We start from the raw sequence: 18596 nt of genomic DNA, 5'->3' as shown, positions 1-18596 counted from the left end.
TCGTTGAGCGTGTGAACAAATTGTTCTGTCTGTGGGAAGGAGAGAGGGAGAGAGAGACAGAGAGAGAGATAGGAAAAAAGAGGTACACAGAAATTGATCGAGGGATAGTAGAACAAATGAAAATTTAAGGGTTGAAAAAGTGAGAGAGACAGAGAGAAATGGAGAGAGCGAGAGAGGGAGGGAGAGAGAGAGAGAAAGACAGAGTGGGGGAAAGAGAGAGATGGAGAGAGAAAGAGAGAGAGAAAGAGGGAGAGAGACTGTCACATTGCAGTGCTGGTGGGTGGAGGCAAATTCAGGTGGAAGTGAACTTGGAAATGGTAACTACTTACAGGGGAAGTCAAAAGAAACAAGGAAAATGAACATTCTCCTTCACCGTAAAGTAGCTGCTCTCCATTACCGTGGCACGGCCAGCGAGCAACAAAAACAGCAACAAACAACAAACAATTCAATTACTCCTCCTCCAGCCTGTTCCTCCAAGGGGCACACCTCCTTTGATCTCAAATTCACCAGCTACTGTATGCTGATGATGATCCTAGTACCAAGGAGCCTCGCGCTCGCTGCCGCCACCGCATAAAAAACGATAAGGGCTCTCAAGAGTAATTGAGTTAGCACTGCAATAAGCAATTCTATTACCACAGCAAAATGCAGTCTAACAAAACACATGAGCCAAGGCCTCTTTGAAAAAGGAAGCTCACGAGGTCGTTGTGTACATATATTTGTCGCACAAACACATCTTCCAGCTCCTGCCTCCCTGTTGTGGAGAGAATGGAGCGAGCTTGTTGAGAATGCCAAAAGATGTGTTGGGGTGGAGTGTGGAGAGGGCTTTGTCAGCTAAGAGGTGACTGTGGGATAGGACACCAGTCCAGTATTGTCCCAATGATAGAGTGGCTTTTTCTGGAGGTCATGAGGTCCTGAGTTACTGCTGCTCCACCGTATGTTCTGTTAATCTGTGATTCCCATCACTAAACCATTACTGCTGTTACTTTGACCAGCCATCTACCCTTCTCACTGCAGTCTACAGAGGAGAGTCTACAACCAAGAGAACTGCTGACTTGTCACTATCTTTACACTGCACTAGCCTGTACCAGTGGTTCACTGGCCCAGGTAGAAGGCTTTCACAATGCCCCTCCTATAATGCAGCTATGTTGCAGTCCTTCAAGAAACAACCAAGTGCTGCTCTGACTGAGACTGGTTTAATTTGTCTTGATTCAGAAAAATGTAAAGAACATCATTCACATTGTGTATGGCATTTGATAAATGTTTGAGCACACATAGAAAAGGAGGACCGCGCTTAAAGCGAAATTTTATTCAATTCATATGCATTTTAATTGCCTAGTATGGACAGTGATGTGAGAGCTGGAATCTATGGATAAGAGGACTCCAGTAATTGCCTGAGAACAGGCATTTCTGCTGGAATACTATTCTGTCATACACAAAATCGTATACACCATTTAAAAGATTAAAACGTCCAAATAACTAAAGAAATGCGCCAAGCTCAATGCAGTAACCAAAACCCATAACAGTGGGAATTCAAAATGTAAATTCATATTCAAATTGAACTCTGCTTATCTGACCACAATGTTAATTTGCAATCTATGAGAACATTTATTATTCATTATCTTTCCTGGGATGAGTGAACAAAGGCGTACACTGTATTTCACACAATCCGGGTCATATTTGCACTTCTTAACCATGGGGTCACAGAACCAATGCATTTGCCTATGTCAATTTTCCCAATAATGACTTTCCTTGCTGGTCTCCTCCCTTAATTTCCTCACAATTGCAATTCATGTATTTTTGTTCTTGACCAAAACAAATCAAGCAAATAAATCAATCAACCAATCATTCGATCACAATCCTCAAAATTCTTCAATTGTTTGTGTTGGCCCTGCACTTTTCTTCTCTAAGATTCTCTAAAATGCAGATCTACAATGAGGTGTAGAAAAAAAACATTTTTAATGATACCGTGTACTGTACGGTCCATATAAATATTGTCTGTTGAAAGCGAAATTTCAAAGGTGCGCTCCTTTGGGCAAAAGAGGAAGGCTTTACCGCTTTCATTTTCCTACCACAGCTATACCAAAGCTACTCTGCTCCTCCATGTGCACCCATGCCTTGTTTTTCCACACCTACCTGTTTTAGAGATCTAAAACTCTCAAAATCCCTTGAGAGAAATTCTGTTGCTAGTCTTCCTTCGACATATCTGCTGATGTGATCTTGACTGAGCAGAAGTGCAAGTTAGAAAATGCCTCTGTGGACTCCAACTGAGAAGAAATAAGAGATGGTTTTTATGTTTGATCTAAAAAAGAAGAAAAGTGTTGGAATCTACTCGCCCTGAATGGTTTCGAATGGTTTTACCCTGAAAGATGAGGGGATTTTGACTGTGTTAAAAATAGAGCTTTTTCACTCAATGTAGCTTCACTTCAGAAATGAAGGGGGGGCTGAATGGATAGCGCTGGCCAGATTCCAGTAGCACTTGGTTGTGAGGATACTCGCTGTGTGTAGCGTATATGACCTCTATACACTGTATAATTTAATATAATTATGCATAGAGGATCAATCCCCCAACTCTTCCCAGAAAACCATTGCAGTGGAGAGATGCTAACTTGTCCTAGGACACAGCTGGAGGGAAGGGAGACGGGTTGCAATTGCTTTTTCACTCTGATTACCGTCATCATTAACAGAATCATTATCATCACCATCGTAGAGAAGCAACAGTGCATCTGCCGTGTCTACTCCTGATCATACTGTGCCCAAGAAAGTACTCTGGAATTAAATAATGAATTAGGCCTCGGGTCAGATGGTCTGAACCAAGCATCAAAAAGTGAGAAGCAGCAAACGTTTGGCAAAAAAGGTCCTTACACCCACCTGAGTGCTTACACCCACCTGAGTCCCAGACACTCTGAAGGTGTGTCCCGCTCTGCTGTGGAGTTCCTGCTTCTGTGTGTGTGTGTGTGTGTGTGTGTGTGTGTGTGTGTGTGTGTGTGTATGTGTGTGTGTGTGTGCATATGCATAAATCTTTTTGTATGTGTCTCTACGATTTGTCTAAAATATTTGTGAGTGTACATCTAAAATGTTTGGGTTATTGTATGTGTGTGCATTAGAGCTGCAACGATTAATCGATTAATCGATTAATCGATTAGTTGTCAACTATTAAATTAATCGCCAACTATTTTGATAATCGATTAATCGGTTTGAGTAATTTTTTAAGAAAAATAAGTCAAAATTCTCTGATTCCAGCTTCTTAAATGTGAGTATTTTCTGGTTTCTTCACTCCTCTATGACAGTAAACTGAATATCTTTTGGTTGTGGACAAAACAAGACATTTGAGGACGTCATCTTGGGCTTTGGGAAACACTGATCGACATTTTTCACCATTTTCTGACATTTTATAGACCAAACAACTAATCGATTAATTGAGAAAATAATCGACAGATTAATCGACAATGAAAATAATCGTTAGTTGCAGCCCTAGTGTGCATGTGTGCGCGCGCCTGAACACAGGCATGGGTATTTGTGTGCGTCTGTGAGTCGGCGGTAAAGAAACGATTACTTTTTTTGATGGAAGATCAGATGTGGTAGGGCGGAAATGTTGATGTGAAATGTGTGATGTTGCAGGCTAAGGATTTACATTACATGACTGAATGCTTTGGGCCTTGAATAAAGTGATGCTACTAGAACAGCAGCTTTTAAACACACACACACACACACACAGCGAATCAAACACAAAGACATTGACAGACAGATCCTCACTCCTACCACCCTCCACTACACACACATACACACACAGACACACACACACACAAACACAGCTTAAGATTTTAATCAGAGAGCAGGGCTGCTTGTGCTGACCAGGCCAGGGGTTTACTTGGCCAATGTGTGCGTGTCTAATCAAGGATGAGGGGAAGTGGTGACAGAGCGAATGTACCAATTAAGCAGGCTGATTGGGCTCTATTCCACTGTGGCAAAAACAATCTCTCCCACAACAGATTGCAATCTGACAGCACCAGATGTAATTCATTAATTATACTGATAAGAACGCCTCAACTCCATAAACCTCCATGCTGCTATTCACTTTTGTTTGTTTGGCGTTTTTATGATGAGTTATGGATATTTCATGAGGTTGCCTATTGAGTGTGTGTGACTGTGTCAAAGAGTTCGCTTGGTTGAGGGTTTTTAAATTTATTCTTAGAATTGCTTAAAATGCTGGGTTGCCAATGTTGCCACTGTCTTCACATCTGTCAGATGCTGTGAGACAATGAAACTAGCAGAGCGATATTACCAAGGCTCACCTCGCCTGGCCCTACCAAGTCACTGCAGTGGGGTAACTCTACATCTAATGGCCTCTCAGAGGGCACACATTTAGATTGTGGCAGCCATCTTACGCCAATATATCCACCTGAATAGTCCCCAGATTACAAAAATACCCAGACTATTGGCTACAGGCTTAGAGGCAGAAACCCTGAGCAAATAATTAAGTTGTTTTTATACAAGTTTCGGGCTTAAATTAACTTACTGCGAGAGTTAAAGATTGGCAATCTAAAGCCAGGGCTTTTGTGGTTGAGGTATTACCTGACAATGTATGGTGATAAGCCTGAGACTGAAACAGGTGCTTTGACCATGTATTGCTAAAGCTCAGGGCCAAGAAGAGTAAAGGAATAATAGCAGTGGTGATGGAGGCGGGGGTTTGGGGGTGGCCTCACCTTGTCAGACAGATTCTTGAGTGCATCCCTCAGTCCGGGGGTAGAGTGCTCCTGGGCCGCCTGGAGGAGCTGGTCCGCTAAACTGGAGATGAGGGTTGGAGGAGGCTCATGGCGCTCAACACCTCCTGGGCTTTGGCTGTGTGCTCTGGGGAGTAGTAGATACACTGGTAGGCGGTGCTGAAGCTGTGGTGGGGGAGAGGGAGCTGAGTCAGAGGACCAGTTTAAAAAAAGAAAACTGCAATTCCCGACAGGTAACGAACATCATGATATTTTTCTAAACATTTTCCATGACAGCAGGCCTAAATTTAACTGGCAATTGAAGTTACTGAGTTGGTTAATTTCAAGTATTTTTCATAGCTAGTTACAGTTTGAGTTTAAGCTAAAAGCAATGTATGATTTACACTTATGTTAAACAAGAATGGAGACAAATGATGATATGACAGTAGACAGAAGCTCAACCCAAAAAGTTTCCCAAAACGAACATATGACCATAAAAAATACTGATTTGATTTGGCTCACCGACTAAAAAAAACACATCACATCCATGTACATCACATCAAAATTACAATATATCATACATATGTTGCATCATACATATCATATGTGAAATATGTTCATATGTGAAAATTGTCAGGAATCATATGACATAATGTTAGTACAGTCAATTGTTTCTGGAGCGCCGCTGAGATTACTTTTACTGGTTGGATGGAGCGTCCTGGTGTAGGTTAGTTAACCAGCGATAATGTTACTACTGGAACAGCCTATTCAAAGCTTAGTTTGATGGTTGAAAAATGAACTGGTTACACAGTATTCACTGTATATACACACAAGTACACAAAGATAGACAGCATAATTTTATCTTTTTTTTTATCCGTTTTGAAAAAGCAGTTTGATCATACCGGCTTTTGGCAGAGTGTAACGTTAACTGTAGTCACATGACGTGGCCTAGGAGGCTGTCTCAAACGATTTATTTCTCTGCTGCCTACAGTCAAACAAGGGACCTTATTAGGAAGGTTCCTAGTTAGGTATCAAGGAAGTAGGAAGCTACCTTCTGAATGAGTCTTGGGCTGCGGTCAAATAGTCTTTTTTGCTTAGGAAGGTTCGTAACTGAGTGAAATGACCCGGAAGTATTTAAGTGGCAGCCATGATAAGAGCTGTTCGAATTCTCTAAATGCTAAGGAAAGGTGCTTCAATGTTTCCTTACTTAGCTCCTTTAGCATAGGATACAATGGACCATCCTTTACGAAAGGAAAGGAGATAATGCCGTCCCACAATTCTTTGCGGCAGCAATGACGCACAATTCGGCCGTTCACGAAAACACACGATCATGACCGACAAACGACGCAGATCATCATGCAAGTTACCGTTGCTTATTAAGCATTTTCATCTTATGCCATAACTTGCTAATATGCTTATATGTTTTGAACTTTCAACAACATGTTAAACCCATAGGCGAATTATGAACGTTACGCTGCTGTTGTAAAATGATCAAAGTGAAGTTAACGTTGTAGCGTAACCTATGCTCAGTTTGCGTTAGTTATTTCTTCATTCTGAGCGTTGTTGTATTGCCAGCCTTTAGGAATATCATTAATTAATTTGACTTCAGTCACAGATGCTGAAGCTCTTGCCTTAATAAAGGCCTGTATCAGCCATAACAACTTCAAAGCACAATCAAGTCAACATTTCAAGGTGTTTACTGAGTTGTGTGGTGGTTCTTAAGCTATTATATGCATAGGCTTATAATCAGATCATAATCAGCATATTAACCATAACACAGAAGACTGTCTTTCAAGAAAAAGGGATATGAGATGTTTTTAGCCAGATGATGTTTTTAATTCAACATGCTTGAAACTTGAGAATGATGATATGTACAGTAGTAGATTTATAAGCCTAACATGTTATGCCTATCTTACATGACTTTAACAATTATTTTCATACAATCATGCTAATTGGGATTCATGTCGATAAATATGAGTGGACAGGAGGGTGAGTGTGAGCAACCATTCTCAATGTGACAACCATTTCCTTTCATTTTTGTGACTGGGAGCCTATATTCCTTTTTTATTTCATTTCCAACCTTGGTGATGAAGCAATATTTTTCACCGTGTTGTCCACGTTTATGTAGCCTGCATGAAACAACATGGTAAGAACGCACGGGGCGAAGTATCTAAGATGCGCTTTTAGTAGTCCATCTTCGGAACACTGTAGTTTCCTCATGGCAGACCCACGTCATTAACATCCACCATCACATAATTATGTAGCCTAGTGTAAGTGCAGTCGGATTCTCTTAGCACCGCGGTTGTTTTTTCCTAAGCCCTTATGAATTCTCCTTCACATCTTTCCTTGACCTCATGACATTTTCCAATGAGGTCAAGGAAAAGTGGTTAGGAATAGGAGTTAGGACGTATTTTTTTGACTATTCGACCGCAGCCTTGGTCCTCGGGACCCAGAGTACTGCTGGCTCTCTACCCTATCAGGTAGTTAATTTCAGTTAATTGCTTTCACGCTGCATCCCAGGTGTAAATCAGTCCCTGACTAAATGGCTGGAATGAAAACCAGCAGGACTCTGGGTCCTGAGGAGCAGGACTGAAAACCAGTGGTCTAAGTGTTATCCACAACACTGCAGGAAAGATTCAGCTTAGCTCATTTCTTTTCTGGGAAATAACCAACCATGCTATGCTCATGTGTTGTAGTGGGGCTGATCATCACTTCACATCAATTTCTAATGGCCATTCATTGTGGGCTCAGGTGATCACAAATAGCCCACTGATGGATCTTCAAAGACTATTGACTATGAACATATTATTATATTACATATTATTTTCTGAACACATTTCATCATTTGTGTGGTTGCTGTTGCTGTCTTGAAAATGTAGAGCAGACAGACAGGATCAATGCTTTCCAGGTTTTCAGCCTGAACTGTCAAATTGGACCTACAGTCCAATGTCAAACCATTTTCACTTCATGAATAATTAATCGCTTCCTCATTTCTAGGGAGCTATTTAATCTCAGACAAAAACACCTTTTGTCAGTTCCTAGATCCAGGGCAAATCACTCCAATCAAATATTCTCCTCAGGTAAAGTTTCCGTGACTTTCAATGAGTTTCTGCTGACTTCCTGCCATCAGATGTAGTGTGGAGCGAGGCAGTCATTTGCAACCCTCCCAGCTAGTTTAGAGTCAGCTCCGCAAGCCTCTATCTAGGCCAGACCCCAGAGCCAGATCCTAAGGCATAATTGACTTAAGAGGAAGAGAGGGGGAGGGAGAGAGAGAGAGAGAGAGAAAGAGAGGAAGACACAGAGTTGGCATAATATTCCCTGCAGCACTCCCAATATTTTGTGATGAAGGAAAGAAAATGCTTCCTTAGAAGTCTCCCTGTGTGGAACAGCACAACCTGATGTATCAATGAGTGTGAAAATCTGAAGGCCTTAAGAAATTACTGGGTGCTAGCCACTACCCATGTCTTTGACTGGCTAGTATTAAAATCTTGGCCTTGTCATTACAGCTAATGAGCCCCCAGGAGGACGACCACCCACGAGCTCAAAGCTAATCAAAGGAATCGTTAAAAGAGAGGAGACACAGGGCAAACAGTGTGAAATCCTCAACCGCACCGCCATGTCTACTCGCAAACTTCTCTCATTCCCACTTTCATAACTGCACCTTAAAATGCTAAGATTTCAGCCACAGAGAAGTCCAAAATTGAATAATCTACTACAACAAAGTAAAGTCTGTAAAACCCTTTCATCCCCTGCGAGCTTAAATTCCTCTTACTGCATTATGCAGGACCAAAGAGAAAAAATCCTACAGGAGTGCAACAATAGAGACAATGCAGAAAAGAGGCAAAGGAGAAAGTTGTTGGAAGAGGACAATTGCTTCAGCGGCTGAGATTCAATAACAGCCCTGTTGACTCATAAGTACAAATCCAATCCCATTAGGGAGCCTGTGCAGGCAATAATGAATGTTGGGACCTGCCACCTGATGCTAGAGGACAGAATTGATCCCCTCTAAGGCTGGCTAAGGCAAGGAACTTTAATTGCCTCATCAGCATTGCTGTCAGTCCAAAAGCTTCTACCAAGATGGCAAACCAAGCAAAGGTAAAACAGCATAAATTTGTGAATGCACACTTGATGAGAGGCCAAAGAGGGATGTACACAGGGATCAGATAGCCACTGCAAGCCTTGGGTACTTTTGTAGTCCCTCTTGTAATTTTGAAGTGCTCAAGTAATTTATGTAGTAATGTAGTAGTAAAGCTCCTTCTACATAAAGTCACTAATAAATATATATGAATATTCTGCATTTTTTATTGATATTCATGATATGGGCATGAGCCATTTGTCCACTTATTATGTAAACCTTCAAGTCTGCCTACAGTTCATGGATATTTATGATCATGGTAACAGACTAAGTAAACTCATCAGTTTACATTCAGATACATATAAAGCATTTCAAGTGAGCTGATTTCCATTTTATTTATTTTTTTCAATGGAATAATGCCTCCTTAAGCTGAGCACTGATGCTTCAGACTATGATACACTGTTCAGCATGTTTTAAACATGCTGATGATCAATTTTACTGGGATATGGTGTAAGGTGAGGATTGATGAATGTCAGTTTTTTCGCATTCTAACAAAATCCTACATGTATCCTATGTGTATGCAGGCTTACAGTATCAAGAATACTAGTAGAGCTTCCTCATGTTACCACTAATTGTCTTTAAGCTGACTATTTCAACCTCAAATTGAAGCTAGAAGATAGGAGCTTATCTGGGCAGGCTCCAGCAAATAGTTTATGTTAATTATATGCTAAGATTCATTGCCTCTGTTGATAGTGACCAGCATAACCACATGCTAACTCTTAAAATAGGCTACCTATTTACCTATATATCCCTTGTGTGCACACCTTTATCTCTATGCTAGCCTATAACTCTTTATCTCTCTATATTTCATAGCTTAAGAGGGCATATTTCAAATTGGCAAGTAGAAACAGTGGTAATCCAGAAAATAAATGAACTCAACTTTCCCATCAGATATGGGTTCTCAAGTGGGGCACCACTCTGTCAGCAGCCGAAAGTCTACACCCAGCTATTAACAGATATTACTTAAACCAGCAAACAGTGTCTCCAGCAAAAACTTCCTCCTTGGTTTTCCTAAATGATCAATAGGAATTGGTTATAACAGTAATGAGAGGGAGAGAACCGCTGGGCCCCGAGGTCTAATTAAACCAGCATCTCCGGCGCATGGCTAATTAATAGTGGAGGGTAAATTAATGAAGAGCTTGTGGCCTGCTGCTGACAACCAGCAGGAGTAAAATGCAGCTACGTCAGCACAGAGCCCTGCAGCACCCCAGGTGACTGCCAAAGCCTCCTTCGTCATTTAGACAGCAAGCTCAAATCACTGCTCACACACCAGGCCACTGCCACACAGCCACCGCCAAAGTCTATAGGCCATCGCTGAGACAAGCTGGAAGATCTGATCTTAAACCAGATTATTTTAACAGCCAATCTCCATCTGTCATGGAATCCTCCGCTGGGCACTGATCTCCCATCAGTTCTCAGGATAACAGCCAAGGCTTTCCTCAGCGATTCAGACGAGAGCTACAGGCCCTCTTCTCAGACCAGATGCCGATCAGCCACAAGGCTGCTGCCAACGTCCTTCTCCGTCACACAGAGAACCTGGAGCGGGCTGACTCCAGAACAAGCAATCCATGAACAAGCTGCTGTCCATCAACACGGGGTTCCCAGCCACTGCCAATGTGCTGGTTCTCAACCACACAGAGTGACCCTGGGCAGCAGTTATTTTGTTGGACAAGATACTGTTAGTCACGTTAAATCTGAGCATCGGCCCCAAGAGACTCTATTAAGTGTGTGCACTCTGGCTTGAACCGAAACCCTGATGCTACTCCTAGCATCCCAGAAATGTGTCATCCCACAGTTTGGCTTGACCAGGAGGCCTGGCAGAATGACAGAGTGTTTCCTCTCTGCTATGTGGCCGGCACTAGTGACAAGTGCTACAGTTCAGCTTCTGCACACACTTAGCACGCCTCACCCCAGGAATAGGGGTCAGCCCTAACAATGTGCCCGAAATACAGGCTGTACACACACAAACCAGAATCAGAATACCATCTCTGCCTCTCTCTCTCTCTCTCTCTCTCACTCCCACATCCACGCACACACAAACACACACACAAACACACACACAGAATAATTCCCAGACAGAACAGATTGGGAATGTTCAGATTACATAAACCTCAAAAGCGTGTCGCATAGTTGTGCAGTAATAGCTGAATAATTCAAAAGAGGCTGTTAATGAAAGATTAGACCACCTCAGCGAATCCACAGCTATGTCTATAGGGTTCAATTAAAAACGGATAAAAATCCAGTGACTTTTAAAACAGCCATTTAAGTGGGACTGCATGCATTAATGAAAGATAAATGTTCTTGCCCTGTGTGTACATGTACAGGGTTTCTGGAGGAATACTAAGTGTAGCTATTGATTAAACTCTATCCTAGCCCATCCTGAGAGACAAACTACATTGCATACTGTAGTCATTGCCAAGTTTGGCCATTGCAGGTTTTTAATGGATCTGGAAAGAACCCCCTCCCTCTCCTCTAGTGTCCAGGGAACAAAGACGAATAGCTCTTTTATTGCCCTCCTGGTAACACCTCTGTGCTCAGGTTTTTCCTTTTTTCCTTCCTCAATCTTTTTCCACCCTCTCTTTGATGAATTAATATCACATTGAATAGCCAAGTCTCACATCTCGCCGATTGTTCCCTTTTTAATCAAACGTGATTACAAAAGGCTTGTTCTGAAAGGCAGGGAGACGTACTGGCAGAAGCATAATGCGTTTGTGTGTGCGTGCGTGCGTGTTCTTTCGTGTGCGAGTGTATTTGCTGCGAAAATAGGCTTAACTGGACTTGAACGCAAGACTACTTCAGTTTACATTCACACACAGAAGACAAAACCTCATCAAGTACTCCTAGACTAAATATTTAGTCAGACTTTTGATGCATGCATAATAAAAAGCAAATTAAACCATGAAATAATGAATGTTCCTCATTTAAAGTAAACATGCACCTCCATTAAAATGGCAACTGTGCATATTCTGCACAATCACAGAGCAACAGCATGGAGTTTCATTTATTCCTATTTCTCACGATGACTGACAAAATGACTGCATTCCAGGTCAAACGTGGATGAGGCTCAGCGAAGGCCGTTGTCGCTTAGCCAGGCGGAAAATTGGAAAATTTAAGCTACAGTGAGTCATTAGCTAAGTCAAATATGAAACAAAAAGCTCTGTCTCCCAGGAGGAACTCTTTCTCAAGTCTAATCTCTCATTCAAAGAAAATGATTTCACTTCAGTGGACTCTCGAAAATATGCTAACTCTTATCGTAGTTCACGCTAGCAGATAAAACTGACCATCTTCAGCATATTCACTTGTGCACTTCAGCGTAAAGAAGTTCTTTCCTTCTTTTTTTTTTTTTTTTAAATCAGCAGAGGCCCCCAACTATTTTCCCACCAACTTATCCATTTTATACCCACACCTCGCCCCTCTCCATCTTGCTCTTCTTCCCTCTTTGTTGAGCTCCAAACTCTGTGTAACTAATTGGATCTGGCATGGTCTATAATGACTTTGCACTCTATGGGGAGCTTTGGAAAAAATCACCCTTCATTTCTTCTGGCATCACTCAAGTGACCACATACTGAACCACAATGACATCTACCTCCATCCTGCATTAAAAGGGCAAAGACAGCAAAATGTACAGAATACTGCTGATCCCAGATTTGAGGAAGGCATTTGGATATGTTGCCCCAGGATGCGATGTCAGGGAGTATATGTGCATACTTGTGCAGTGTGTGTCAGTGTGTGCATATACATTTGTTTATGTATCTGTGTGTGTGGGTGTAAGACAATCATAGTACCATGGTTTTATCTATTCATTCACCCCTTCAGTGTTTGTGGGGCTAGTGCTGTCATGCAGTGAAGCGAACACACAAGACATGTCTTCCCCATCAAGCAATGGAGCAGAGAGACACTGCTACACAGCCGCAGCCTGGAGACACACGCAGGTAACTCAATCTAACACACACAATCCAGTCAGAGACACTTCCTGGGTGTCAATGGGGACAACTCAGGGTTAACTGTGGAAGAATCAAGTCCTGTAAGCATACTGTATCTGGAAAAACTGAGCATAGTGGCTATTTCACTCATAATTTTAGAACAACTTTTTTTTAGGTTTAGGATTCAATGTAAAATATTTAGGAATAATCGTGATTTTGATCATCCCTGTGCTGATTGTAAGCTTGTTTAGCAGTGGATCATTTTGGATGGATTGTTCCTGATCAGTACGCCCTTGCCATCTCACCATCCCTAGCAACCATTTGGTTTTGAATTCAAATAGATTGTAAAGAGAAACCCCTAGCTAGGATTTTTTTTTAGCAAACTTTGTGGCTCTTCTGTGAGAAGTTTGCATACAACTTCTGGAATCCAGAAATACTTGCCAGAGAAAAGTGCACTGAGGAAATTCTGACTCGACAAACCTTCTTTTCCATCATGCCTGTTGCCTCCAGTCAAATGGAGCTGTCAGGAGCAGTGGAACTCCAGATTGAATTCAGCATGGCTTGGCTCTAAGTAACTGTAAGAGGCTTGGAAAATCAAGTCTATGGGCCAGGGACAAATTTGTCTGTCACTATCAATTATGCCCAAGTTTAATTCCCTTGTCAATAGCACCACAAGCCTGATTCCACACCAACAGGTGTCCTGTATTAAATCATCTGTCTGCCTCTCTCAAAACACTGACTCCTCCTGTCACACGGCAGTGTGTTTGCTAGGTTGCCTACCTTTTTTTGTCTGCCTCATATCTGCTGAGAAGCCGCTGCAGACCACCACATTTGAAGCCCTGGAAGTGGGCTGCGGGAGCACCGACTGTGACAATGTCATAGAATGCATCTGTAAAGACAGGAGGAAACATGGAGTTAATAGAATTTCTGATGCGCTGCACCATACAGCATAATAATAACCTCAGTATGGGAGGGCCTTGGACAAAAAAAATGGGATTTAAGAAAATAAACCTGTCTTACTGTGTTGTCCGGTTAAAAATCGGACAACACACAAAAAAGATGGACTTCTATTCTGAACATTTTGCACAATACACATTTCTGCAGCTACGCCACAAATGAAGTATTACATGAACACTTGATAGAATTTGACATCATTTGACCGATTCAGTATTCAGAAATGTGCCATGCAGCTGTTTTGAGGCTTTTGTTCACATGTTAAGAAGTTATAAGGTCGGGTTCATGCAGTTTTACCATCCATGACATAGGATGACACACTGTAACAAACATACACACGCACACACATTCAGGCACGCCATATGAGCATCCATGCACACAAAAGTGGTGTAAAATTACTGTGCATATGCCAGTACATTTGATTTCAGGTAAAGAATTTCCTGGCTGATTTATATTGCTGCCTGTGTCACTCCGTTACCGGGCCTCTCCCTCTCCAGCCATCTTATGGTCTTAATGTAGCGTTGGTCCCATGTTGGACCAGAAGGACGGCCAATGTCACAGCGCTTCATTCCAATTTGCACACCGCCGTCGAAAGTAAATAAACACTTCACAGACGGCTAGGCGGGCACAGAGGTGCTTATACCAGGCCTTGTTTTGAATGAGTAATGGATGAGGCTGACAATAATATCAGAAGAACAGGGAGGAGGGGAAGAGGGGTGTGGGATTATGGGGGTGAATATTTTGGTGTGGTTTAGTGCCAGGTCAGTTAATGAACACCCTCGGGAAGGCAGCAGTGCGCCGCTCCACCATAGGAAGCGCCGTTTGAAGAATTGTTCAAAACAGAAATTAATGACACAACACAGCTCCAAGTGTTGCCGCAGAGATGAGGATGACAGTGTGGCCAACAGGGTCCTTCCATCCCCAAACAAGATTGCGATGGACAGGGGTCTAATGTGGGGGGCTCCGCTGCTACCCACTGTTCCCTCCATTAATTATCCCAGCGCCTGGCCATACGGCTCCCTGTCCGCCACACGTTCGGCCCCCGGAGTTATCAAATGTCCAAGTTCCCTTAATTGGTTCTCCCACCGCAGCAGCACACTGAAATACAATGATAGGTTTCACAACATCAATCACAATGACCAATTTGTGGTTGATTTGCCTGGTCTTCCTCTAACCTCGCCCATTCTCTATAAATCGACAGGAGAGCAAGCTGGTTAAGGACTGAGAGGACAGTTTCTCCCCGAGAAAAGAAATTGATTGTGGCAGTCAAGATGAGTTGTTATAATTCATACTTAACCCATCTCGCAATCCTGTTTAACACTGACAAAATATCCTTTTACATGGCCCAAATGAGCGCTGAACAATGTTTTCAGTATTGCTTTGCCAAGTCAAGCTTTTTAGGCTGGAAAATGTTTTGCAGCTGTCACTTTGGAGACTGAAAGCAGCCATTTCCAGAAAAAATTGAACACTCTTTTGGGCTCAGAGTGGTTTCTTCAGTTTTTTTCTTACTGGATGATCAATAGAGAAAATGAAAATGAATGGTTTAGCTTCTCTGAGTGGATTGCATAGCCAAACTAAAGCAAATGCATCACTTCTGAAAATCGAATACAAGAATGGAGAAATTGACTATGGTTGGAAACTGAGACCTGTTCCATTGAGAAACCAGATCCAGTTTTTCCAGTACCTTATTGATTGTTGTTTTTCCTTTTTAAAACAGAACAAAGTGTGCAGTTTGATAATAATTCACTACCAAACAAGGTTATTATAGTAATCTAAAACTAAGACAAAACAAGATGTTAAAACTGTGGAAAAAACAAAACTGATCTAAAACTGTCTTGTCTACTTGTAAAACTAAATTACTAGTAAGATGATGGTGATATCCTGTAGCCCGACTTGTTCATCAGAAAATGGCCTGGGGAATTTGAGCTAAACGGTCTGAATTCAGATCGCTGTTGAGTCTGAATGATGAACTACTAAAACCCTACCAAACCCACAATGAAAACTAACTAAAACTAAACAGAAATTGAAATAAAACTGGAAAACTATATAAAAACAATAATAAAAAACCCCCCCAAATGATGAATCCCAAACTATAATAACTCTGCTATCAAATCAATTCGCTCTCCATTCTTGCCTCGTCTGCTGTGTGTGAGTGCCTGTGAGGTGCAGTGATCTCAGCACAGCGTTCAGTTCAGTTCAGTTCAGTTCAGCTCAGTTCAGCTCCCTACAGCATGGGAGCAGTCTGCTTCTAGCTGAAGTGTACAGCAGCATAGTGAGCATCGCACACGTTGGAAAGAAGAGATTGAAAGAGTGTCTACACTTCCATAAAGAGTCCGGTTTGTCCTCGTCGTTGCTATGCTGCTACTGCGTATTTCAGCTACAAACACTGAACACACACTGTTTTACCCGAGCCTCACTACGTCATGTCACGACCTCTCCGCCACTCGCCCACACACTGTAGAGTTGTGGGATGTGTGTACAATTTTGGAGTCATGGGTATTGTGAATAATACAATAACAAAACGGTACGATACAGTTAAAAATCTTTGTTATTAATTTAAATCAATTCAGTCGTTTAGGAATCGGATAATTAAGAAGGGATCATTAAGGAAACGACACTGATAAAATCTCATCAATTCCCAACCATACAATTGACAGGGGAATACTGGGATATTCATAATTCATATCTTGACTTGTCAGGTATAGGCTCGATTCAGCCTCCGGGCCATGGACTTTTATGCTTTTCATGTCTTTCTGCTGAAGCGCTGCCTTTAAATACCAAGCACCTTTAATTCAATTTTGTTTAAGAACACGGCACACAGAGATTGAATTTGCAACATGCCCATGGGACATTAACTGGATGAAGACATAATAATATAGTTTAAAAAAATCTGATTTGATTAAGCCAATTCTGTATCAGAGATCACTGAAAGAATTTTCTTAGTTATTTATCAAAAGATGAGTTTCTTAACAACTGCTTTCTACTTCAACTCACTGACAAGCCACTCTCCAACTGAAATTCTCACTGCAATGAAGCTTTGTACAGACAATTGTTATGCCCATATCTACATCACATACCAATTGAATGTTCATGTCATTTTGTGTTTTCCTGATAGTCGCATGTGTACAGTCAGTGGCGCCGATAATTTTTGGAAAGCAACACAATGGACACTATCCTATATAGATGTGAGAGCGAAAGAGCGAGAGAGAGCTAGATATAGATATATAGATATGGATATTCTTTGATGCATCTGCTCTTTGCCAGTAAGAACTGTGCCAGGCAGTGGGAGACAGAAGCCTGAGATATTCCCACAGCATCCCTGGACACGCTGTCTGATGCAGGACCTGCTGCCAGGATGGAAAGGGATGCCCGCTGTGTGATCTGGCTCTGCAAATCATCGTTCAAAAGACGGCTCACCTCAGTGATCCAAGCCGTAGCCATGCACGAACGCTGCAAACACAGGGCTGCCTGCTAAACTCAGCACATTTAAATGATTTCTTGGCACCCTCCGCGCGCCTTGGTAGTGCTGTGTCTTTTGATCATCCCTTAGACATTCAACCGACTTGTAGGTGAGATGGTCTAGGGCTTAAAGCAAAAAAACATTCTGAGCCTGAAATGATCCTGACTGATTTGGAGGGTGGGGGGGGTGGCACACTACACTACACTTATTTCTCTATAAAACTAGTCCAATAACAAGAACAACGAAAACAATTGACACATTTCTGTGCTGAATGAATGAATATTCAACACACAGCATTATTAATCTATAAACCTAGCGCAATAAGGATAACTGTGGAGCCCCCCAGGGGTCACCTAGTACAAAAAAAAATGATGCAGAAATCAGTGGGCACAGTTTTCTTACAATTTACTCCTAAACCATGCCCAAGGATTAGTAAACCATGCGCACAGATTTGTTATATCTACGTTGATAACATCAAATAGGGACTTTTAGGCCTATATACAGTGAGCCAGAGCCATTACACACTGCTTGCCATACATATAGTGACCATCAGGCACCTAGAACATATGTGAATCATAACCATTGATTAATCACATCAGTAGGTCTAATTTATGATCCATTTACTCCCTATAAATCATGCTTGTAGAAAAAGCATGTTAATTAAATTTTATATGCAACTATGTGGGCCGCTGTGGTGTCCCTGTTTGACGTTATCAATATACATATTACAAATCCGTGTGCACGATCTACTAATCCGTGGGCATGGTTTTGGACTCTGTGCGCACTGATTACTAATTCAAGGGCGCGGTTTACTAACCCATGCGCACGGTTTACTATTCCTTGCGCATGGAGCCGTGCGCGGTTTACCAATCGGTGCCCGTATCGATTTCCACATCAATTATTTTTTTCTTACCAGGTGACCCCTGGGGAGCTCTGTAGAGAACAGCCAAAACAATGCCACGTTTTTGTGCTGAATGACGATTGTGAAAGACAGATCACGTTCCGGTCTGTCATTGCTGCTGGAGCGGAGTGGCAGCTGTAACTATATCGCTCCCGGTGTGGTCAGATATCGGAGTGCGCACATAGCGGCGTTATGTCTGGGATTTACCTCATGTGGAAAGAGCACTTTCTTTCTGCTGGTTGAGCACACAGTGCAGAACAAACACCTGGTTCCCTTAATTTGTCGCACCAAGTGTCAAATGGTTTCCCGTCTCCGCCCGTTTATTCAATCCATACCTATCGCCGTTTGTTTTTTACTCCTGTCTCAGTGATGCGTGTGTCTTCGCCAGCTTTCATAAACTTCGTTTCCATATTTCAGCTGTGCTACACCACGGAATCGGCGCTACATTGTGATAGAAAGTAGCTTGCTGTTCATTGGATAAAAAAAACTTGCTCGCATTCCATTGGTAAATGTAAAATATTGC

General features: G+C 42.1%; 1 pseudogene; it reads right to left on the bottom strand.

The window, feature by feature from the left end:
- Positions 1 to 9: 9 nt before the first annotated feature.
- Positions 10 to 18596, bottom strand: part of LOC139645745 (type II inositol 3,4-bisphosphate 4-phosphatase-like) — a 113108-nt pseudogene continuing 94521 nt past the window's right edge.

The sequence above is a fragment of the Centroberyx affinis genome, unplaced genomic scaffold (assembly GCF_046629955.1).
Source record: "Centroberyx affinis isolate AG114_WGS23_722 - 3 ecotype Tasmania unplaced genomic scaffold, CSIRO-AGI_Caff_v1 ptg000898l_1, whole genome shotgun sequence".
Lineage (NCBI taxonomy): Eukaryota > Metazoa > Chordata > Actinopteri > Beryciformes > Berycidae > Centroberyx > Centroberyx affinis.
The sequence above is the reverse complement of the archived record's forward strand: the minus strand, read 5'-3'. Positions and strand labels throughout refer to the sequence as shown.